The 22,393-nt window shown below is 47.4% G+C and overlaps 1 protein-coding gene and 1 non-coding gene across 10 annotated transcripts in view; one reads left to right on the top strand and one right to left on the bottom strand.

Moving 5' to 3' along the window:
- Window positions 1–22,393, top strand: part of CYSLTR1 (cysteinyl leukotriene receptor 1) — a 133,880-nt gene that overhangs the window by 85,000 nt on the left and 26,487 nt on the right. The window contains exons 1-2 of one of the 9 annotated variants that reach the window (XR_010475600.1): window positions 15,240–20,314; window positions 21,517–22,247. The exons of 5 other annotated variants lie outside the window; for them this stretch is intronic. The gene's annotated coding sequence lies outside the window, so the exon portion shown is untranslated. Of the gene's footprint in view, window positions 1–15,239; window positions 20,315–20,656; window positions 22,248–22,393 lie in introns of those variants that run through there. 3 more of the 9 variants (XR_010475597.1, XR_010475596.1, XM_013370186.3) reach the window with 3 other exon arrangements.
- LOC110365754 (uncharacterized) lies at window positions 8,698–21,077 on the bottom strand. Its single transcript, XR_010475601.1, has 2 exons — window positions 20,930–21,077; window positions 8,698–15,241 (listed from the first exon to the last, which is right to left on the bottom strand). It is a non-coding gene; the product is annotated as an uncharacterized LOC110365754 (transcript).

Raw genomic sequence — 22,393 nt, 5'->3', positions numbered from 1 at the left:
CGAGGGGGACGTGTTTGGCGCTGCAGCTGCGGCCGTCGCCCCCAGCTCCTCCCCGGGACGTCACCCCGGCCTCGCTGTTGGAGGGTATCACTTGTTTTATTCTGGTAATCAATGCTTTTTTAATTGGTGGCCTTAAGATTCAAGATGAGCTCGTTCTTTCCCTGGGCTGTACAAGCTTCTCTTCTCTCGCATTAACAGCTGCCAGGGCAGGGTTAGTCCTCTGCACGCTCTTCTGACCTCCACGTCCTTGCCATCCATCAGCAACTCTGAGTGGATCCGTGTCAGATGCCGAAACTGAGAACACAGGGGGAAATCAATTCAAATTTTAGGAAAACTTTCCGTATCCCTACAGAAATGTTCTTTTCTTTGAAGAGCATTTAATCAAAAGTTGGATCTAGGCTCCGCATTCCATCCAGCTGGCAACCAGTTCACAGAGCCATCCAAAAAATTATCTTACAATCGCGTTATGGACAAGACTAACCATTGAACACACCAAGTGAGTTAAAGGATAATGCAAATATTGCAGAAAATAATAATAGCATGCATACATTTTATGTAAATTAAAGGAAAAGCAGAGTCCGGTGGTTTCGCTGGATCTCCTTGGAGATGTTTGCATAACTTTCTACATGCTCTTTAGATTTGGAGTGCTTGTTTTGATCTTTGTTTGGGTAATACTTTGAAGTGTTGATCCATGGTGTGGTTTCCTGCAGCCTCCTAAGCGGTACAAGATCATTTTTAAAAATGCTGTTGGTTTTAGGGGTTTCTCTTTTTTTTTTTCCCCAAAAAAAAGTCTGTTTTGGGGGAAAAAACCTGCTAGGTTTCTACTGTATCTGGGAGGAAGGTTGGTTCTAGGTCTGTAAAAACTAAGCAAGGGTGCAAGTTTGAACAATGCTCTAGCAGCAGAGGGATAACATGGGTCCTGCTGAGGCAGGGAGCTCCTGCAAGTGGAGCAGAAACACAATAGTGTACAAGGACATTGAGTGGAAAATGTACCGTAACTTAAATGATTTGGTTTATCTTTGTTTGTGACTTGTGGCTGGAAGTCTGGAAGTTTTTAGGTATTTCCTAAATCCCCCTATTAACCCATGGGAAGAGCCTCACCGAGCGACTGGGGGCTGGGGAAGATCCACTCAATGTGAAAAGCTACAGCCAAGACTAAACGCATCGACTGAAGCAAAGAGCTTTGTGCTGGCCAAACCCAGATGGTTATGGTTTGCCTTTTGAATTTCTGTGCTCCTGGGACATGAGTAAGCAGCTGACAGCCCGTATTCTGTTAAAAGGCAAATAGACAAGCACTAGCGGAGGTTAAAGCATGGAGGACCCCACCACAACGTGAGTACCATGGGCTGTCAGGTCTGTCCTCTTACCCCATTCTGAGCTTTCCAAGTTGGAAAAACCCACATTTCTTTGCAGTTTGACCTGAAACACACCTGCCTGCTGCTTCTCCAGGACTCTCACGTGGGTTTTCTCTCAGGGGCTACACCTCGTCAGAAATACGAGGAAATCTGGTGGCCCCGTAACATGGGAAAAACAAGTGACACGGCTTTACAGAGGGCCACGCGTTGAGTACCCAGCCACACTGCTCCGTAAGGACAAATGGGATCTCCCAGCCAAAAAGCTCCTCTTCCTGTCTGTTGGACCACAAAAACCACGCGGAAACAACACAGAGCAACACCTGGTGCTCCAGGGCTTGTTTTTCAGGTTGCCAGAAGAGGAAAAGTAACAGTTCTACCCCACAAGCAACGTGTGGCAGCAGCATACAGGCAGCACACCTATTGAATTAAAAATTCTGTACAAAATAAGGTTTAAAACGTACCGAAGTTGTGCTTGTTTAGAAACAATAATAAGTGGCAAAGAGGTGCAGACCATAAATATGAAGCAGAAGTGGTCTTGTCTCAGGCAGGTCCATGGCTCGTTTAATCTACCAGCTGGACCTGCCGCAAATGCACTGAGCCAAAAACATCCTTTTCATACATAAAAACCATTCCACTTAAGCATCAGCGCAAGGTCTGGTTGCTCGCCTCGCTCTGGGCAGCTGTTGGACTCTTTGGAACAAAGTGATCACGTATTCTGAAAATTAAATTAATTTCCAATTACGTGCAGGGTCACAGAGCAATTCTAAGACAAGGAGTTAAACTTGTTTCCTTTGCCTTTGTATTTAAGCTCATTTTTGTTGTGCACAGAGCATATCTGAGATAAACTTTGCAGTAAACACACATTAGTACCAGATTCTGCAAGGAAACATATTTTTGTCCTCTTTTTTCCCCCTCGGTTAAACTAGGGCTTTAAATGAATCCTTCTGTAATTCTCAAGGTCATTGTTAAATATTTTAAATAGTTGGTCAGATGCCAAACTATTTTCATTGCCTGCATTTCTCTCCTTGGAGAATTATTGCAGACAATGAAATGTGGCATCTTCATCGTTTGTGTCAAAGAGAAACCGACCATGAGAAGCGGTTTTGTGACTCAGAAACTTGAGTAAAGTTTTGTATTGTGTGGAGTAGGACAGAGTTTCATGGTGTATTTAATCACCAGACCTCTGTGGCCTCCTGTACTGCAATTGTTATAGCTTGTATTTATTAGGGAAAAAACACGCTCTCCGGGAACATCCACGGGGCTGGGGAAGGCAAAATGGCCAAGAAAAGGGAAAAATGAATTAAGGTCTTTCTGTGATACACTTTGCACCATCACGTCCCTTATGGAAGGAGCTGAGATGAGGCTGACAGTGAAACAGCTTGTGACAGGCAGATATACCTGCACTGCCTATGGAGATGGACCAAAAATGTTCAAATGACTGAGATGCTGTTTGCCTCATCATGAACCTCTTATTTACTTGAAGAGGTAAATAGAATATTCTGAAGTTGGGTTCTGAACAGATTAGCCAGAACACAGATGAATTTGTACTTGACCGAGTGAAGCACGGTGATTTTTATCTCTTTCAAAGCCATAACTTTGATTTCTGCGTTTGATTGACACTGATAGTCCAAAGTCTCTGGAAAGAATTGGGCATTTATCCCTGCTACAAACCTGCGGGCTGAGCTGAGCTTCATTTCCTGGAGCTTATCCGTAAATGTCTGGGCTGGTGTTTAGAGGTTAACGAGCCCCGTGTTAATCAGCTGCTTCCCATGGGGGTGGCCCTTGCTGGAAGCTGCTGCTCGCCGTAGCGGGGATGGAAGGGTCTTGCAGCGGGACGCAACGTGGTCCTGACGTCTGCGGAGGACACGGGACACATGGCGTGGCCACCAGAGGGAAGGAAAAGGCTGCATGGAGAGGTCTGCCCAGTGTTTGATTAGCAACAGAAACCATCTTGAAGGATTTCATGAAAAAGATTATGAAAGGCATTTTACTTTGTAAAGAAAACAAAGAACTTTTATTTGCAACCAGTTAATCCTTTCCCCCCCACCTTTATTGCTTTTTTTCCCCCTTCAAGGGAAAGAGAGACTGGAAGTTGTGATTAATTTCTTCTTTCATTTCCTCACTCTTAAAGAAAATTCAAGTGGATTGAGATTGAAGTAAGAGGAGAAGGGTCCTTCTGGCAAAATAGGCAAAATTAGCAATTTGTGTGTGGTTGCTCCCGGTTCAACAAGTTTCCCATCGCGCGGGGGCTCAGCTGCTGCAGAACTAACTGTGCGTGGTTCTGTGTCGGCAGGTGGAAAGCGTTGCCCTTTGCTTCTCAGATGCTCCTTTCATAGCTTGAAAATTATTTTTAAAGCTGGACATTAAGACTCTTGGGGAAAAAAAACATATAGTACAGGCTTAATACAGTCTTAACCTTTTTAACCTCACAGGTTTAGCTGGTCCAAGTGCATTTACACCTGGGCAGTTTGCATGTGACCGTGTTTGTTTGGAGGCAGCATATTTTGGCTCCCTAGATTTTATCTTACCGCGAGGACCGACATTTCTAAGAGTGTATTTCTACAGCCAGTAAATAACACAGAGGAGATGGTGAGGTTCACAAGATTTATTAGATGGTTGTCCGAGGCTGCAGTGGCACCTCTTCTGTGTTTTGGGCAGTTTTGGGGTCTTGGTTTGGCTAGAAGCTGGCACAGTTTAGCAGGGAGACAAGAGTTGGTGTCTGCAAAGCTGGCTGCTCTAACCAGTAACGCAGAGATGGCGCTCGAGGAGTGTATCGTGAGGGATGTTATTTCTTTGTGACCTCTTTTCTGGCCGACTCAATATTTGTTTTACGCAGCTGCCTCCAACATCTGCTTTTCATCTCTGCTCTTTCTCCACGTAGGTATTCAAAACTGCCTGCCTTCTCTCAGCTGCTTTGTGTGTCTCCTGTCTTGTCAATGAAACATGCGGCTAATTCAAAAATCATTTAGAAAGAGGCTATTGCGTATTTTGCATGCAAACGATTTAAGGAGTAATGTCAACTGCCTTCCACCTAAAGGAAGATTGGGAAAAATGGCAAGAGGAGCCTGAAATTTCTCAGGAATCTGAGAGCAGGCTGAGTTCATTCTTTAGTTTGAGGTCTTTTCCCACCTTTCTACCTGATGGCTTTTAAGCTGCTTTCCCAACCTCCAGCCTCTCCCTTCTTCCCTTGGGGCAATCAGGACCCAAACTGCTCAGCCTGTTAACCCATGTCTGGAGCATCAGACTCCCGGGTGAGCAGCTGCTTCTGGTTAAACATCTTGCCATCGTGTCAAAAACAGCCAATTGTTTGACTTTTGCCGTTGGTTGGCATGAAAACGTTGCTGAGCCATTTTCAGCCCTTCCGTCCCGGTTTCAGCCTGTGATCACCTTGCCTTCTCTCCTCCTCCCCAATAAATGTGGGGTCGGTGCTTTTGGATGAAGGAGGCCACAGCTCTGAGGCATTTCTCAAACAGAAAATAGAACTTTGGGCCTCAGCAAGGAGCAGAGTTTTGCCTGGATTGGAGGTCGGCAGCTCCACAAGCCGTACGGGCCAGAGATGCTGACGCCTCCTCTCTCTGATACCTGCTGCAGCTTCCTTGGAGAAAAGCCCTTTTTCTTCTCAGAAAATCCCACTGCTTTTGATGTTTTTCCCATTTTTTGTAATTTATCTCCTTGGAAAAGCTTACCCTTTGAATGACAGCCCGCCACACTACAATATCTCTATATTTCTGTGGCTCAGCTTCTCTCGCATCTTGAATCAGCCATAGAACAGACAAATCCACACTTTCTCATGTAGATGATCAGTGGTGCGGGTGTCCACTGAGCCCCAAGATGGATTCTCTTAGGCAGAAAACACTCCCGTGCTCAGGGCTGGTCTGAAGCAGAAATAATAACCAACCCTTCCAGCCTGGAGAGCAAAATCCTCCCTTTTTGCTTAAGTAGGCAAAGGAAAATCTGATGTGTTTGTGCGTGTTCATGGATCTGAAAACGTAAACTACGGTGAAGTATCTGCTTATAGTGTGACCTCTTAACCCAAGGGGTGGTTTCTTCTGTTCTGGGGTGAATTCCAGCAAACCACTGTGCTGCTGTGTTTACAAGGAACATGCCTGCTTTCTGTGTTCTCAAGGCCATAGCACGTCCCATTAAAAATCCTTTTCGGTCGGGACAAGAAGGCTAGTTAGCATTGCTCAACCCCGTCAAGCTGCAGTGAATAAATACTCCTGCTCCACTACTTGAAAAAAAGACACCTAAAATCAAATTTTAGTAATCATTTGCTACCTCCTCTGGTTATGCATCTGTTCTGAGTTTTAAAACATCGATGTACTTGGTTACTCTACCCAAACCCATCCCCGGGGCTTGGAGCGGGCAGAAGGGTGGGTGTCCCTGGCAGCCCAGCCCCGGGCGATTGTTTCCCAGCTCCAGGAAGGATTTAGCCCCTCTGGGGCCTCTCCTGTGCGGGCTGCCAGCTGGACAGACAAACAGAAGGATGCTGGCTCCCCACTGTGGCAACACGCACCATTTTAGCTGATGAACATGTTGATGGAGGCGACTGGGCTGGAAAATGATGGGTGGGGGGTGGTGGATCCTTCAGCAGCCCCTGTGAGCTCCATCGCCCCTTCAGCAGCTGCCGTCACAGGAGCTGTCTCAGCAAATCTGGGGTAGATCACAGTTCCCATCGGTGTCAGGAGGGTCCCACATGTCCCAATGGTCACCCGGCTCTGTCAACAGACTTCTGTGTCCTGGTGACAGATCAGAGGCACGCTGATCCAGCCAGCCAGCTCTGCAGCAAAGCTCCACGGCATTCTTTAAGAAAAGCCAAAAGCAATATGTTCTTGAAATGAAAACATCACAAATACACTTTATTTACACTGCTGACACTGGAAGGAGAAGCAGATGCTTCTGGTTTGGGTGCCTGTCCAGCTGAATTTCAGGGAAACGTGGAGATCAGAGAGTGGGGGGGAAAAAAGAATCCAAATGTACAGTTTGTCACATCTCCAGTTTTAGGTATTATAAATCATTCATGTGCTGCTACAGCAAACAGAGATGGGCTCAGCTTTGCCAAACGCCTGTCTGTGTCCCTCCATGGATTACATTGCCAGTAAATGCCAATCCTGCGCAACAGCCACAGCTCAGATTGACCCTTGGCACACGGACTTTTGTTGGGCAATTGTCTTTTTTGCCATAAAAGGTAAAAATAAACCATGAAGGGATATATTAAGCAGTGCTGCTGACACCTCATATGAGGTATTTATTGTTTTAATACACATTCTATGTGAAATTTGACAGGAGCGAATACACGGTGTCCCCATCTTCAGGAATTATCCCAAAGTTCTGAGTTAAGACTTAATTCCATCTCTCCCAGCCAAATAGGTGGACAAGGCAAACAAGTAACATATGAGAAAGTTGTCTCATTTTCTGTCTGAGATGAAATGCGTTTTCGTTGCCATGTGGATGGGGATAGGAGCACAGGTCAAGCTGAGCTGCTGGGTCTTGGCGTGGCCAAACTACTTTCAGGACCCAAAAATACAGCTGAGCTGAGTCGCAACATCCCTGCCCCAGGTACCAGGGGTGGGACGATGAGGTGAATCTTGTTTGGGCAGAACTGTGCCTGGATCTGCCACTGATCTGCCTCCAAGACGTGTCAGCGAGGGCTCTTCCGTCAGCGCCCCTGATACATCGTGGCATCATTGGCGTCGACTGACATGGGTGAAACACGGGACCCAAGGATCTGCCTTTTGGCACATTCAGTCATTCAGATATTCAGACTAGTTACTCAGGCTGCCAACACTGGACACTGTAAGTGTATCTAAAAATAAATACATGAAGGAAGAGAGGATTTTTCTTCTGTCGCAATGAAATCATCTGTTTCCTAGTGAAGATGATTCTGAATGAGGGAATTGGCTGAACCTTGTACATTGTGGTTAATGTGCAGGGACTTTACACCCATTCACCAGCTTATGTCTTTGGGGAGCATAAGGAAATTAAGATATTTGTTGTACGAGGTGAGAAGCTGTTACCTCCACGCAGTGTGACATCCAGAGGGGACCGGTGCCAGCGAGCAAAGCTCTGCTCTGATGGATTATGGTTCTTCCCCATCCCTGGCACATCCTTACAGCCAAATACACTGCTCGGCTTCCCGGGTGCAGCCTCCCGGTGCCGCCTCTGTAGCCACAATCTGGTTTTCCCCTCATTATCTTGTAAGATATATGCGCAGTGCTGGGCCGTGTGGCTGGACTCGCACACTTTTTCTTGCAAACGTCAAGCTGCGAGGTGACCCCCGAGTCACGGTGACATCCAACACTCGGGTAAGCTTGTGTTAAATCAAAACCCATCTGTCAGGAGGAAGCTTCGTGTGGGCTGTGCCCTGCGTTCTGGTCACGGACAGAACCGGTCGCTGTCTGCAGCCCAGCAGATGTGCTGGTCCTCAGCTTCTCTTTTTGTCCTCTGAGAGCTGGAAGTGACATGCTGACAAATACCAAAAGTCAGAATGCAAATGCAAATGGCAGACAACAAACCCGCATTTGGGCTGAAAGTTTAAAAAAAGGAGTCGTCTTAGGGGGACATGAGAACATGGGGGGACAGGGGACATGGGGGTACAGGGGGACATGGGGGGACAGGGGGACATGGGGGGGACATGGAGGGGACAGGGGGATATGGGGGACATGGGGGGACAGGGGACATGGGGGGACAGGGGGACATGAGGGGACAGGGGGACATGGGGGGGACATGAGGACATGGGGGGACAGGGGACATGGGGGGACAGGGGGACATGGGGGGACAGGGGGACATGGGGGGAACATGGAGGGGACAGGGGGATATGGGGGACATGGGGGGGACAGGGGACATGGGGGGACAGGGGGATATGTGGGGGATATAGGGGGACATGGGGGGATATGGGGGAGATGGAGACATGGGGGGACATGGGGGGGACATGGGGGAACCCATAGTATGGGGTGGGGGGTGGGATGGGGGTGTCCCCAGAGTCTGGGGGGCACAAAGGGGGTCCAGGGGACCCAGGTGTCCGGGGACACGGGGGGACCAGCCTGTGGGGGGGTCATGCGGGACTGGGGGTCCCACAGGTGACTGGGGGGGGTCCCCATGTCCCTAACCGGGGGGGTCCCCATGTTCCCTATGACCATGGGGAGGGTCCCCATGTTCTTGACCTCATGTCCCCATGTCTCTGAATCCCCTGTCCCTGTATGTCTATCCATGTTACGTATTAATTTTTATGAACATCAGTGTTTATTTACCACAATATAAGCCGGACAGATTTACTCTTCAGCACTGGCTGTTTAGCAATATAATTGCTTGCCCTAACTTAAACAAAACCTTGAGGCATAGCAGGGGTTAATCATGCCCAGTGGGATTTATTTGCCATAGTTGCATTGCACGAGATAGAGCTCCCAAAACCACATCTGAATGAAGGGGCATCGTGTGGCAGAGCACAGAGGTGGCAGATGGAAGGTGCCACCGCGGGACCAGGTCTGGAGCTGGTCAGGACTTGCTGCCTCCTCTCAGCACCTGCCAGAGCAAACCGGGAGGATTTTCTTTCTGGCTGGCCTAACCCATTGCTTTCCCAGCAGAGGGCACGATCGGCAAAGGAGAGCGCTGATTTCCCTTGCCAGAAACGGCTTCAGAAACGATACAGCAAAAAAGGAACAAGTGTTCAGAGCCAGAAACGCCAGCGGCAGGACGTGTCGGGGCACCATGTGCCCTCCGTGCGCCGGGGCTGCCCGGAGCCTTGCGAGGGTCTGGCTGCCTCCCGACTGAGCAGAAAACACCCCCAAAGCTCTTTTAAATGTTATTTGGATACATTTCTGCGAATGAAAGAAAACTGAGCCAGCATCTGTTAGAAGGAACACACTTGTCCCTCATTTTCTAGGATTTTAAAGCATCGATGTCAAAACAGCAACATTTTCCAAGACAACTCAATGTCTTCTAGCAACATGATTTACTGCAGAGAGCAAACCTGTCTTTTCAGCTCAGTCTGTTCATGTGGGTTGGGTGAGGTCTAAATTCAAGTCCTTTCTTTGGATTATCAGTGTTTCAGAAAATAGCTCTCTGAAAGATGACCTAGTTGGAGAAAAAGACTTTCTTGCCTGACTGGTTCCTTCTCAGAACTGGCTCCCTGGTTTATTATCAAATTTCCTTTGAAAGAGGCTTCCCAGCAAAGGCATGAGGAATGTTCAGCTCTTGCCTTGATAATGAAGTGAGGCAAACACACTGTTTAGATTTTAATTTTAAACTCAGCTGCAGATTTTGACTGTTCTGGTCGTTCTCATGACCTGAAAATTCCCCTCTTTGTGCACCATCACATATCTCTTCCAAAATGTCTTTTATTTCAACTTTGTGCTCATATAGCACCACTGCAGTGGTGTGATTGCTGACTGACACACATATAAAAGCATTGAAATGTTAAGTGATTTACTTCCAAGAGGCAAAGTTTACACACGTCCTAGACCAGTGCAGTGACCAGTTGGGCTGAACGGTCAAAAATCACCTGCTTGGAGAAACTCTGTGCCCTGAGAAGGGAACAATCACAAGCACAAGGTGCTGCAACAGCAGGAGGAGGGTTGTGCTGCTGTGAGGCTCAGTGAGGAGTTCACACCCCTGCCCGCTGGGACCAAAGTGTGTTTTACTATTTATTTTACGCTGCTTGGCAGGTGTTGAAAAAGAGAACTTGCACCCAAGATAGTCCTCGAGCTGGCCACAGGGATTGCTCAGCAACACAAAGCTCCCACCACAACCCAGGCTGCTCGGGGGTTTGTTTCACCGCTGCTTTGCTTTTAGAATATTCTGCTGATAAACAGCAGCCTGGCTGGTTTTCCCAGTTGCTCCATTATCTTGTAGCCAAGGATTTTTTCAGGCTTTGGAGGGATTTGTCTGAGGTTACCAACACCTGAACAACAGATGGGCTGTGGATGTGTGCTGGCCTGGCTGCCCCGTGTTCTCCCCACCGCCAGCTCAGGCTCTAGAAGATCCTCCATGGACTTTCTGCTGTTCCCTATGGATCTCTGGGCCTCATGTGAGGGGGGTGGCCAGGGGAGGGTTTAAATCGGATAGCAGGAAAAAATTCTTCCCCGAAGGGCTGTGGGGCATTGGAACAGGCTGCCCAGGGCAGTGCTGGGGTCACCAGCCCTGGAGGGTTGGACAGATGGAGATGAGGTTCTCAGGGACATGGGGTAGTGCCAGGGCTGGGTTATGGTTGGACTCAATGGTCTTGAGGGTCTTTTCCAACCAAAATGATGCTATGATTCTATGATCACTTGGAAAAGCCCTTAAAAGCACCATCGCATCTGCAGAGCAGGTCTTGCTCTGTTCTTTAAAACTCCGCAAGGACAGGCTGGGCTTCCTGGGATGGCCCAAGGGACGGCAGTGTCTGCAGGGCACGTGAAGCCAGGGGACAGCGTGCTGTGAAGTTTTGGTGAAGACAATAACTCCAAGCTCTTGGCAAAGACAGATGGGGCTGTGAACCTTGGCAGAGAGCGACTTGTCCTCTCGGGCACAGCTGGGTCAATGCTCAGACGTGCTGGTTCATGACCCAGCCGGAATTGCTCAGGGAGTTGTACTTCAAGGACATTTAAAAAACAAATATAGACCATGTCTGTTAGTAGAGCTGTAGAAAAATCCCCCTTTTAATGATTTTGAAACTTCGTATGAGGAGGCAAACATCTGCTGGCAGGGGAAAGGAAACGCTTTCTATTTATCAGTTGCTTTATCATGCTGTGGGAGGTTTGTTTCCTTTAAATTGGAGAAGGTGATCAGAAGCGGGGGTGATGGGGCCAGGCTGCTGGCAGGCATGCAACAGCAAAGAAGACATTTGCTTTCTGCTGCTTAGATTTAGGGCAGGAGATAGGAGCACAAGAGCATCTCTCTGTCATCTGGGTTTTCTCTGTGTCCCTCTTTGCCAACTAAGGAGATAAATGTGGTTTAAATGTTCACTAATAAAAATCTTGCCAACTTCGGCTGTGATAAAATAATCATCTTATCTGTAGATCTCAGCTCAGTGGCTCCAATAACCGACACTTAAGTTTACACGTTGCTTATCTTTGCGTATGATGCAACTTGGGAACCTCCGTTCCTCAGAGCATGTCAGACGGGGGAAGTTTTAAGCTCCACTCCAGACCTGAAATCAGAGACAAATCAGGCCTGTGACTTCACCACAGATGAGAAAATCCCAAATCCTGGGAATTTTTCTTGCAAATCCATCCAGGTGGAGATGCAGCAATCAAAGCAATGCGGGTGGCCACGGTGATGGGGTCTCTAGTTACCTTTGCAGAGCTTTTGTGTGTCTTTACCATATGCTTTTATTGGTGAAGACTATTTGGGGAATTCATTTGCCATTTTGGAGGAGTGGGTAGCTAGAAGATGCTGAAAAGATGTCAGAGCTGCAGGATTGCTTGTTTCTGTGTGTATATTCTCAGGTGTTGAGTAGAAAAAGTCACTCGTGAGTCTGTTGGTTCTTAACACGAACAAGAGCAGCAGCAGGATAACAGATCACCCAGCTCTAAAACCTGCCAGGCTCTACAGAAAACCTGCTTTTATCAGTATTTTTTGATAGTTCTCCTTCCTGACTTCCCAGAAAATAAAACCTCTTGTGAAAAAATACCCAATGCAGTATTCTGGGGTTCACACCAGGTTTGGTCTGGCTGGAGTAAGCTGATAATCGATTCCTTTGCTTTGGATGGGGAGTGCTGTAGTATTAACATCAGCTGACATCATTTTGGTTGCTGGCTTACTTAAGATTAGTAAAATTCTCATTCATACTATGGAAATTAGTGACTTGGAAAGTAAAGCAGGATGACAGCTTTCCTCCTGCTCAGAAAGGAGCAGTAAAAGCTTTGCTGATGGCTCCATGTCCCCATGTCTCCCTGGGCAAGGGATGCGAAGAAGGTGCCACCCCTGGCACCTGCTGGGTCCTGCTCAACCTGGTACCTGGATCCTGATTTCCAGATACAAGTGAGAAGCTGCTGTGTTTTGCTATAGGCTGCCCACTTTCGATGCGCTTGCTGTTTAAGCCAAGTGTTTGCCTTCATTAATTTCTTAAGAAAAGGATTGTCCTGAGGGCAGAGCCACTTGTCAGGGAAAGCAGGCAAAAAAATATCGAGACCCAGGCAATGAATTCAGAGATGTAAAATCCCTTGTGCCTCGTGTAGCAAACCCGGCTCCGGTCCGCTCGTGGATGCTCAGACATCTGCACGGGCACACATTTGTCATAATTAGTGCACAAGCCTTAACAAAACAAACTTTTATTAATTACAGAACTTCAAGTAGCATTTTGGCTTCTCTGAAAGTGGCACTTCAGGCTTCCAGAATAGAAACAGTCTATCACAGTGCACCAAATTATGAAGACGTCCTTCTTGCAGAAGGAATCAGCTTTGTTAGGCAACATCCTAATTGAAGGGATTGCATCAAAGTGTTTTTAAGTGATTTGATTCCATTCCTGCTCTGGTTTTGCTGGGCACCCAGCCCTCAGCAGTGTTTCCTTTCAGTCTTCTGAGAAACTATGTCAAACACTCTTCACTCGCTTCTGGCCCCGCACTGTCCACAGCATCTCTGCCGTGGCTGATATTCATCATAAATAACCACACTTAGGCAGATAGCTCCTGTGAATCTCAGAGATCCTGATGTGAGATGCGTATTCCTCAGGCTGGGGTATTTGCCTCTCATTAAAACTGAGCTGACATCATCTGACATGCAAACAAACCCCTATCTTGTGTCATTCAGCGCGGCTGCGATGCAGACAGTCCCCAGGGGACAAGGATCTCCTGCCCGGGCAGCACTGGCTCTCGCTGCCCCTTTTCTCAGCATTGCCTTTTTTTGGTCAAGTTCATCTTGGTGAAGGAGGAAAAAAGCCAAACAAACACTTCTGAGACCAACTAGGAGAAGCGTGATTGCGAAACTTAGAAACTGTCTGGCGAGCAGAGAGCAGGAAACTCTACTGCGCTTGCTGTTTGTCTTGGTTTTGTGAAGTCGGATCTTCTGTTGAAAACCTCTCTGCTTCCATTCACCTTGGGCCACCCGGGGAAGTGGTCACAGCTCCAGTTTTCAGCTCTAATGGTCTAAATGCCAAGTAGCTGCTGCCAGCAGGGCACGTCAGGGCTTCACTGGTACCAGTTTGAGTGTGAGGATCCACTGCAGGCTGAAGGTGGGAAGGTTAGAACTGAAATTCATCATATTTAGGTTTTTTTGCCCCGTGTCCTTCTTCTCAGGCAGGCAGAGGTTTATTGCTGTGCTCAAGCTGGCAGGGTGCACTGAAGGTCTGGAAGCATGACAGACGGAGGCTGTATGTGGCATTTTGGCTACTAATACTTGCACTTTGGCTTATTTCACTTTTCTTTCCACCGTTTACGATGTGTGGATTGCAGGACATATCACAGAAGTTCAGTCTCTCAAAACCAGTGTTTAATGGAAGCTGGAGGCCATCCCCCGTGCAAGAGTAACTGGAAGTACCTACAACCACTTGTGTGTTGGGGAGCATCTGAGGTATCTGGAGGACTTTATGTTTTGCTGATAACCTCCCCGTGAAGCTATTTATTACGCTGTTGTAGCAGCATCTCGAGAACAGCTCCAGGTGTGCACCAAGATGAGGCAGCTCAGTCCCGCTCTGTCCTGGGGACTCTCATGGTGGGGCTGGTGTCACCTGAGGGACAAGCCCAGCTGGGCTGGGTCAGCTTGGTGCTCTCCTTGTCCATCCAGCCTACCTGCTGAGCCCCGTGCATCACCTGGGTTAGAGACATTTTAAGACATAGATCACATCTTTATTATACAACCATACAGCTCTTGGCCCAACGGATCCCTGAGTAAGCCTCTAAGCACCTTTTTATGTAATAAATATTTGGGTTTTTAGTTTTTACAACCGTCCATGAAATGTCAATTGTTTCACCCATACAGTGAATAAACTCTGGATGAAGAACAATCAAAACGAGCCCATGGTGCTCAAAGTCTCTCCACATGAGCACGCACAGCCCAACTTCATTGTGTTTCAGTGCCAAAGGGCTCCTCAACCCCAAGCTCTCACAATAACCAAGACAAAGTACATCAGAAAACAGAAAGGTTTAAACTCCACGGTGTGCCGAAATGTGAGCCTTGGTCTTGGTTATCAAACAGTTTTCAAACCAGTACTTTGAAATCGTGTTGAAGTGTCTTCTGTCTCGTGTCACAGCGATGCTTCCTCTGGGAATGGGCGCTATTTTGTTTTTACTCTAGATCTGTTCGACATGCTAAAAAATATTTTGTAGTAGAAGTATACATTGACAATCCTTAAAATAATGCCCAGGAAATAACTGAGGGACCTGAGAAAGGTGGCAGCCATGCTGGAGAAGTAAAACAACAACACACAAGGGCTGCGGGTGGGAGCAGAAGTGCCGGCGGCCTTCAGGAGATCATCCGCTTGGAACAGGGCACACTCCACGGTCACCAGCATCCAGATGATCCTGGATGTCAGTCTGGCATTCCTCACCGTCCGTAGCTGCCGGGACTCTGTGGGGAGGAAGGTGATCAGGTAAGCCTCGAAGGCAACGCAGCTGAGCAGCAAGCAGCTGATATGGGTGTTTGCGGTGAGCAGGTTCTGCAGCAGGGCCGACGTGAACGTCGTCGAGGAGACACCAACGCCAAAGGTCCGTACGACCATCTCAGAGACAACGCTAACAAAAACCAGGAGGTCTGCCTTTGCGAGGCTGGAAATGAGAACCGCAGTGGACTTGGACGAAACCTTTGCAGACTGCAGGATGATCAACGTGTACAAACTGCCCAGCAGACCCAGCAAAGTGCTGATAGTATTTGTAGAAGACAGGACGAGGTATTGGATATATTTAAGCACCAGGTATCTTCTGAGATCTTTCATGTGGTCTCTCTTCATAGAAATGCCAGTTAGGGAAGAATACCTAGGATACATATGAAAAAGAGCAATTAAATGTAAAATTAGTGGGGTAGATTCCAGGCAAATTGTTATCTACCTGCATTTGTACAGACTCATGCTGACATCCTGCACACTCCAGCATTATTGTGGCATTGCTTGGTTATCCAGCTTCAGAGGTGCTCACTACATGAAGTCCTCAGACTGCATCAGTTATTAAATAAATCGCATATAAACCCAGGAAATAGCATTTTATTATAGTTCACACAGAAGTCATTGCAGGAAACAGGAATAGCTCTGGACTAATACTGGAAAAACTGAGGTCATATTAGGACTGCTTTCATTATGCAATTTTTTTTCTGTTTGCCTTTGTGGGTCAATTCAAGAATGAAGAATTTATTCTCTAGTATTGCAGCAAGAAAAAGATTTCTATCTGTGCCATGCAGAAGAGCAAATGAGATATTTATTACTCATTCTGGTACACAAAGAAGTCATGAACTAGAGGGAACACTGTCCAAGAAAAGTCCCAGTTGAATCAGTAGCTGAGAATTACCCTGCAAATACCCATTTGATTTCCTTTTCCTGTCATTAGCTCAGCTCTTCGAACACATTCATATGGTGGCTATAGCTTCTGAATAATACTGAATGCCTGAGCACAGTGAGGGAAATGGCAATAAAACACAGATGCTGGCAATAAATGACAGATGCTGGGCTGCTGGGGAGCAGGGGCTCAGCAGTGCCCGCAGCTGCCGCCTGCAGAAGCCCGAGGGGGCTTTAAGTTTGCCGAGAAGGGATGTGGTCTCTGGTTCAATAAGTAGGTGGTGAGAGCATCCCCATGAGCTTTGGGCTCTCTGCAGACAAGTGGAGCTTCCCAGGGCCACACTGGCTGCCCCATGGCTGGAAACTGGTCCAGTGGGTGCCCAGCCCCAGCTATGGCACCATTTAGAATGTTTCTCTAATGTCCTGATTTTGTAACCACATTTCTTTGAGAGTGAACAAAAAGCCAAGACCCATCTCAGGCATTATTGCTCAAATGTATTGGTTAAGTTTCTTTTCAGGGAGTGGAACAGGCTGCCCAGGGCAGTGCTGGAGTCACCATCCCTGGAGGGCTGGACAGACGGACATGAGGTTCTCAGGACATGAGGCAGTGCCAGGGGTGGGTTATGGCTGGACTCAATGATCCTGAGGGTCTCTTCCACCCAAAATTATTCTGGGACTGTGTGATTCTAAGTTTCTTTTTGTGAAGTATCATTAACAAAACCTAAAACCAACTCGCTGTCCCACTGGTGGGGTATCTCTTGGCAACCACTAGCATTGTACTCCCTAACCTTTGGAGACCTATAATTAGACACAACTCTAATTTGCCACTGAGGCAGCTATACTATTATATTTCCAGTTGGTTTATTAGTTGAATCTCTTGATGCATCCAGTTTACGAACCAATTGTGAGATCTGACCTGGAATCTGAGGGAAAGTTTATAGACCTGTGGGAAGGTGGACAAATGAGCCTTGGGATGGAGCCTTTGGAGAAGGACCTCATTTGTGGGTCCTGGTCCTTCTGGGTGCCTGGAGTCCTTTCATGTTCACCCACCGCTGTTTGCCTGTGATGTCCTGCAGCAATGGTGTGCTTTGGGGTTGAGTTTCTCTCTTTTCAGGTTTGACACAAGCCTCAGGTCACCGGAGTGTGTGAGCAAAAGGAAAAGCTGCATCCCTCCATCCCTCCGACTGTTATCTAAGGCTGCCCGACAGAATCAGCCATCAAGGATGGCAAACTGCTGGGTTTGGGCAACACTCAAAACAATGCAATTGATGAAAACAGTTCCCATAGGCTGCCAGCAGGAGTCCTTTGTCCGACCATTATCACCTAGAAAGGGTTTGAACAGTACCTTTGCCTTAAATTCAGCAGAAAGAGGTGCCTGGATGATCCACTTCTGCCTGGGGGTCCTTCACATCCCAGTGGGTGACTTCAAGTGAAGGATTTTGCATCAGTGAGTCTAAGTTCGCTTAGCAACTTCTCACAGTCATTTTTTTATCAACATGCTGAAAAGATGTAATAAATCAGGGCTGCATCCCAAAGCTTTACTCATTTCCTGCACATGCAAAGTACCCATCACCTTCAACTATGGCTTTGCATGACAAAGAATTGGCTGGAGATGACTAACAGCTCAGGATCTGACCCTGTATTTATATTTACACACTCATATCTCAAAGAGGAATGACGTTTGTGAAGTGCCCAAATATTTTAAGATAGTGGCATAATTTGTGTAAGGTTGCATTGAAAGGGCTTGTGACCGATCCCTGGGGGGGATAAGGTTGTTAAGACCACTAAAAGGCTAATTCAATAAAATCATTAATTTGCTATGATCTCAAAAGCAAGACAGACATTTACAAAAATAGACTGGGGATGATATGGTGAAGATTAGTATAAAAGAATAACGTAAACAATTAAGAATGATACTGGAAAGACCAAGACACAAGATGAGGTGCAGTGGAGAAGTGATATAGGGGTAAGGAGGAAAGACTCTGTAAATCCATGGTCAAAGAAGACTGAGGAACGAGTCCGCTCCCTGCAAAGTTTGCGGTACCAACCAACCGTCGGTGCCAAACCTGAAAGGCACACGTAGGGCTGGACATGTGGCACGGCAAGAGCCACCAACAGGAGACCTCCAGTGAGGTTCCTCACTAGAATAAAGGAAGAACTAGATGGATGTCGCTAGATAAAATCTGTGGGTTAAAATTCCTGAGCTTCAAGAAGTTTATCCAAGAGCACTTTGAAACTGGCTGAAGCAGATTCAGAGATATTCGTGGTTATCACCCAGAGTCTTAAAAGACACATGGCAAAAGTTCCAGAAAACTTGAACTAGCAAAGGCGGGGCCTGTCTTTAGAAGTGATCTGTCTTTAAATTGGATCAGTGGTGAAGGGATCAGAGATTTAGCTAAATATAACAATGCCATTTCTTTCATATTTGGGCGCTGATGTCCTTATGTAAATTCTCAGTATTCCTGATGCGAACGCCTTGGGGCTTGTACTTCCGAGTTTTTCCAGGACAGCTGCCCAACAGGTCTGGGTGGCTGCTTTAGGCCTGGCCTGTTTTTTCCTTTGATGAGATGATAGGAAATGATAATTCTGAGTGATTCCTACAAAAGATATCAAGCCAATTTTTCAGAGAGTGAGATTCCCATTGCTTGTCGAGACTCGTTCTGTACCAGGTTGACTCACCCAAGATTCACATACACCTTTTCTCTTTTTGAAAGTGTCTGAGCCAACTTGTTAGTGGAATTGTTTATGGAAGAGGTAGGCAAAATGTAGCCCAGTACTTCAGGTGAACTGTGATACAGTTCATCTTACCCTAGTTTTCCACAGTGATTAACTAGAAAAATGATTCTGCGTTTTCTGTTTTGAGAAAATCTTTGTGAAACCAGTGGTCCAGGTGGCTCTGCTTCACTGCTGAGCATACAGGAGGTGGTGAAGAGGAGGGTTCATCTCTGAGCATTGATGTCTGATCATTGGTTTGACCATTTGTTTTGACACAGAGCATCAATTAAATTAAGATCTATAGGAGCAAAACCATCGGAATCCACAGTGTGAAAGCTCATACCACCCACTGGCTGGAAGTAGAGGAGAACCAAGCTGTGATATACAGCTGAATTCTGATTTATCTTGTTACTCCAGCAAGCTCTCCTTCTTTGGAAAGGTGCATTAAGAATGTTGTATCATTTTCCTGGATTGCAACTTGTTTCTGTGTACATTTTCTTTAATCATGTTTTTGAGGAGATCAATTTCATGCCTTGAAAAAGACCTTTGCTCATTTTCCAACTGATTGCTGTTGTGACAAACCAAACAAACCAAAACGAACAGAAGTTTTCCATGTGAACAAAAGCAGATTCCTCCAGTGAACCTGTCTCATCCAGGTATTCCATCCATCCTTTTTTGTTCGCTTAAGAAGTTTGAGAGGAAGACAGCGACCAATGCCTGGATTCACAGCAGAACTTCATTGTGTCCTCATGGAACATTTTAATTCCGAGCTTCTGGGCATTGGGTCCTATATTACACCCCAGGATTTGGCAATGAGGCCATGGACTCTTCTAATGATGAGCATCAGAAAAAGGTGCTGAGCAGCCAGTATAGCTGGAGGAGGCGCCCAGAAGCAGCCAGTCCAGACACTAAGGAGCTCGGCGTGTTTTTCACATCTTCCCTTCTTGGAAGCTTTGGCATTTCAGATAATGCTGCTGGTGTTTTACATAACACTGCCATGTACTTTGGGCAGGAACTGGAGTTTCTGGCTGGAAGGTGCCTTCCCATGTTCTGGTCGGTTGTGTCAGGGTGTCCTGCCTTCCAAGCCACGGCTGCCCCAGGAGATGGGATCATCACAGACGGGATCGCCTCCTGCCTCCCTCCACCCCTTTCGCACTATGATTTACTGGCTAAAACTCCCATCCAGAATGTGGCAGAACCAGGTTTGATTTCCTCCTTCGCCACAGGGCATTTAGATGTTTATCTCTCGTGGGTGTCCCAACCAGCTGGCTACAGGTTGTGCTGAGGCGGGGACACTTTTCGTATCACCTAAAGAATCTGGGGCACAGTGTAGGAGAACAGCTGACACCCTGGGCAAGGGGCAGGGATCAGGAAAAGGCTCACGGGTCACAACACAGGTAGTTGTGGGTGTTTTCTGGGGAAAAACGGTTTCGATAGGTGCTCCAAATGCTGTTTGGAGACATCTGCTCTAGTAACTTCAACAGAACTGGGAGATGTTCCCAGGTACTGGAGCTCAGTTCTTGAGACAGCCGCAGTGGCTCCCAGCACAATTTGGGTGCCTGCCCACGCACACCCTCCTGAACAGTGGTGAGCATGGCCAGATGCTGCAAGGATGGGTTGAGGGCTCCGTGCCTGAGATCAGTCTGGGGCACAGCCCTAGTCAGGCATCCCCTTTACAGACGTAAGATTAAAGAGTCTTTGGGTAAAGAACAGAGGAATGAGAGCGCAAAGTCGGGTCTGAAGCCACAGGCTCCTCCTTTGGAGAAGGGGGCTGCCAGCACGGTCCTGCGGAGCTCCCACCACCAGCACCATCCTCCAGAACCAAGCCAGCAGCTTCTGTCCCTCGGTAAGTCCCACCAGCCCACGCAGGACCCCGGGAGTAGGAATAGCTGCGCACCCTTCCCCCTGCCCGGGGTAGGGACCGGCAATGGGGCTCTTTCCAGAACAGCCACTCCCATCCAGCCAGAATGGGGGAAGAAGCCAATTAGTCTATTTATTTACAGTTTTCAAAGCAGCCTCTTGCGGTGTCTATTGTGGGTCACCCGCAGGAGGAATCCTGCGCAGGGACAGTGGCACTTGGACAGATTTTGTTTAGTCCTTATTCAGCTGAAACCTCGGCTCGAGCTCATGGGAGGTTCCCTGAACTAACACTTTGCGTTTTCAGTGGTATTATTTTTGTTGTCCACAGAAATTGCTCTCCTGAGACACTTTACAACTTCCAGCTAATACCAATTTCTCATTTGTTATTGGTATGGTATGTTATTGGTATGCTGTTCTAATTTGAGAGCTACACAGAAATACCTCCTACTCTTAAAGAAATGCTTCCTTTCAAAACTCCTCCTGGAATTGTGTCAAAGAATACACAGAAGAGAGCAAATTTGAAACGCAGGTTAACACTGAATATCCTGACTGTAATGAAGTGGTATTAGCTTTTGTTTAGTTTAAAAGAACAACTACTTACATTTGCTGGAAAACGCAGCCAGGAATATTTTTCTGCATCACTGTGTTCTGTGTATGGTCTGCAGCGGAGCTAAAATGTGCCGTTTCTCTTGGATTGCTTCCTGGTTTTTATATATAGCATCACGTATTCAGTACCACGTCAGAGCACGGGGCTACGCTAACAGAATTTGTTTTGCTGGGCAACATCCCCAGAGCTGGTTTCACAAGAATGACTCGCCTGAATCATGGCAGCTATTAATTTTCAGCTGTCTGGAAAAACTGATGCCCTGCGTGGAAGAGGAGTCCCAGACACTTCCTCAAGTACGTGCTTGGCGATGGAGCAGATTACAGGGTCTGATCCTGACCCCGTCTGGGCGCTGCGTGAGCTAACACAGATTATCCATGAGTACAAAAAGTTATTTAGTTCCAAGGAAAGAAAAGATGACCCCTGGCATGAAAAGCAGCGCTAATTCGAGCCGGATTGGGCTATCCCCGATGAGTGTTTGTGTTGGTGTTGCCTGGGATACCTGGCTTTGATGCTGATTGCATTTACACTAGCATTCTTCTCCAGGTATGATGTCGGTTAAGGCGAGTTCATCTGCGTTTCAGGGCAGGAGAGTCTCTTCATGAGGTCTTGGTGCAGTGGGAGAGCGGAGGAGCATCCCGCAGACATGGTGGAGAATAGCAAACCGGTGTGTTCACAGCCACACGGACACGTACCGCAGCTCCGGCCTTATCGTGGACACCGATCTCACGCCCGGAGTCAGCACATAAAGGCTGTGAATTCCAGACGGTGACGCTGCATCGGTTTCTGACCGCCGGGGAGGGTTTGCTGCTAGAAAAGATAAAGCAGCTGAAACCCAGGGGCTGCCGGACAACCTGGGACCCCGCGGGGACGCGGCCGTGCTGGGTTTGCGGGGTGCGCTGGGGACGGGACATCTGCCCAAGCCAGAGAAAGCCCCAAAGGAAAGAGATTTGACTGGTTGGTGATTGATATAATTTATGCTTTGATTTGTGTGTCTAAGTATTTATTTTTGTATTTGACTTTCATAAGAACAAGTCAGCTCTTGTCAGAGGCTTTCCATAGCAGTTTTGGTTTTTACAACTACCATCTCTTTTATATTTGCTTACTTTGCTGGGTGCCCGGCTGATACAACACAGCTGTCGCCTGCAAGAGCATGAGTTCTGCAAACAAGCTACACACTTCCTCAGCAGTTTGAATTTCATCATAACTTGTGGAAAAGAGAAGGCAAACCCTTCTGTTTCTCCAGGGCACCACCCATTTCGTCACCAACTCTGTGAAAACAAGAATAAAGTGATAAAATCCCGGGGAAGGGGAGGTGAGCCAGGGTGAGGTGGGTGAGGTGGGCGACATGGGTGACATGGGTGACATGAGTGACATGGGTGCTCCGGACCCACGCCACGTCCCGCTTCACCTCGCAGGGCTGGTGCCTGCAGAGCGGGGACTGGCCATGGGAAAGGCGGC

Source organism: Columba livia, chromosome 12 (assembly GCF_036013475.1).
Source record: "Columba livia isolate bColLiv1 breed racing homer chromosome 12, bColLiv1.pat.W.v2, whole genome shotgun sequence".
Classification (NCBI taxonomy): Eukaryota; Metazoa; Chordata; class Aves; order Columbiformes; family Columbidae; genus Columba; species Columba livia.
This window is presented reverse-complemented; position numbering and strand designations above follow the sequence as displayed.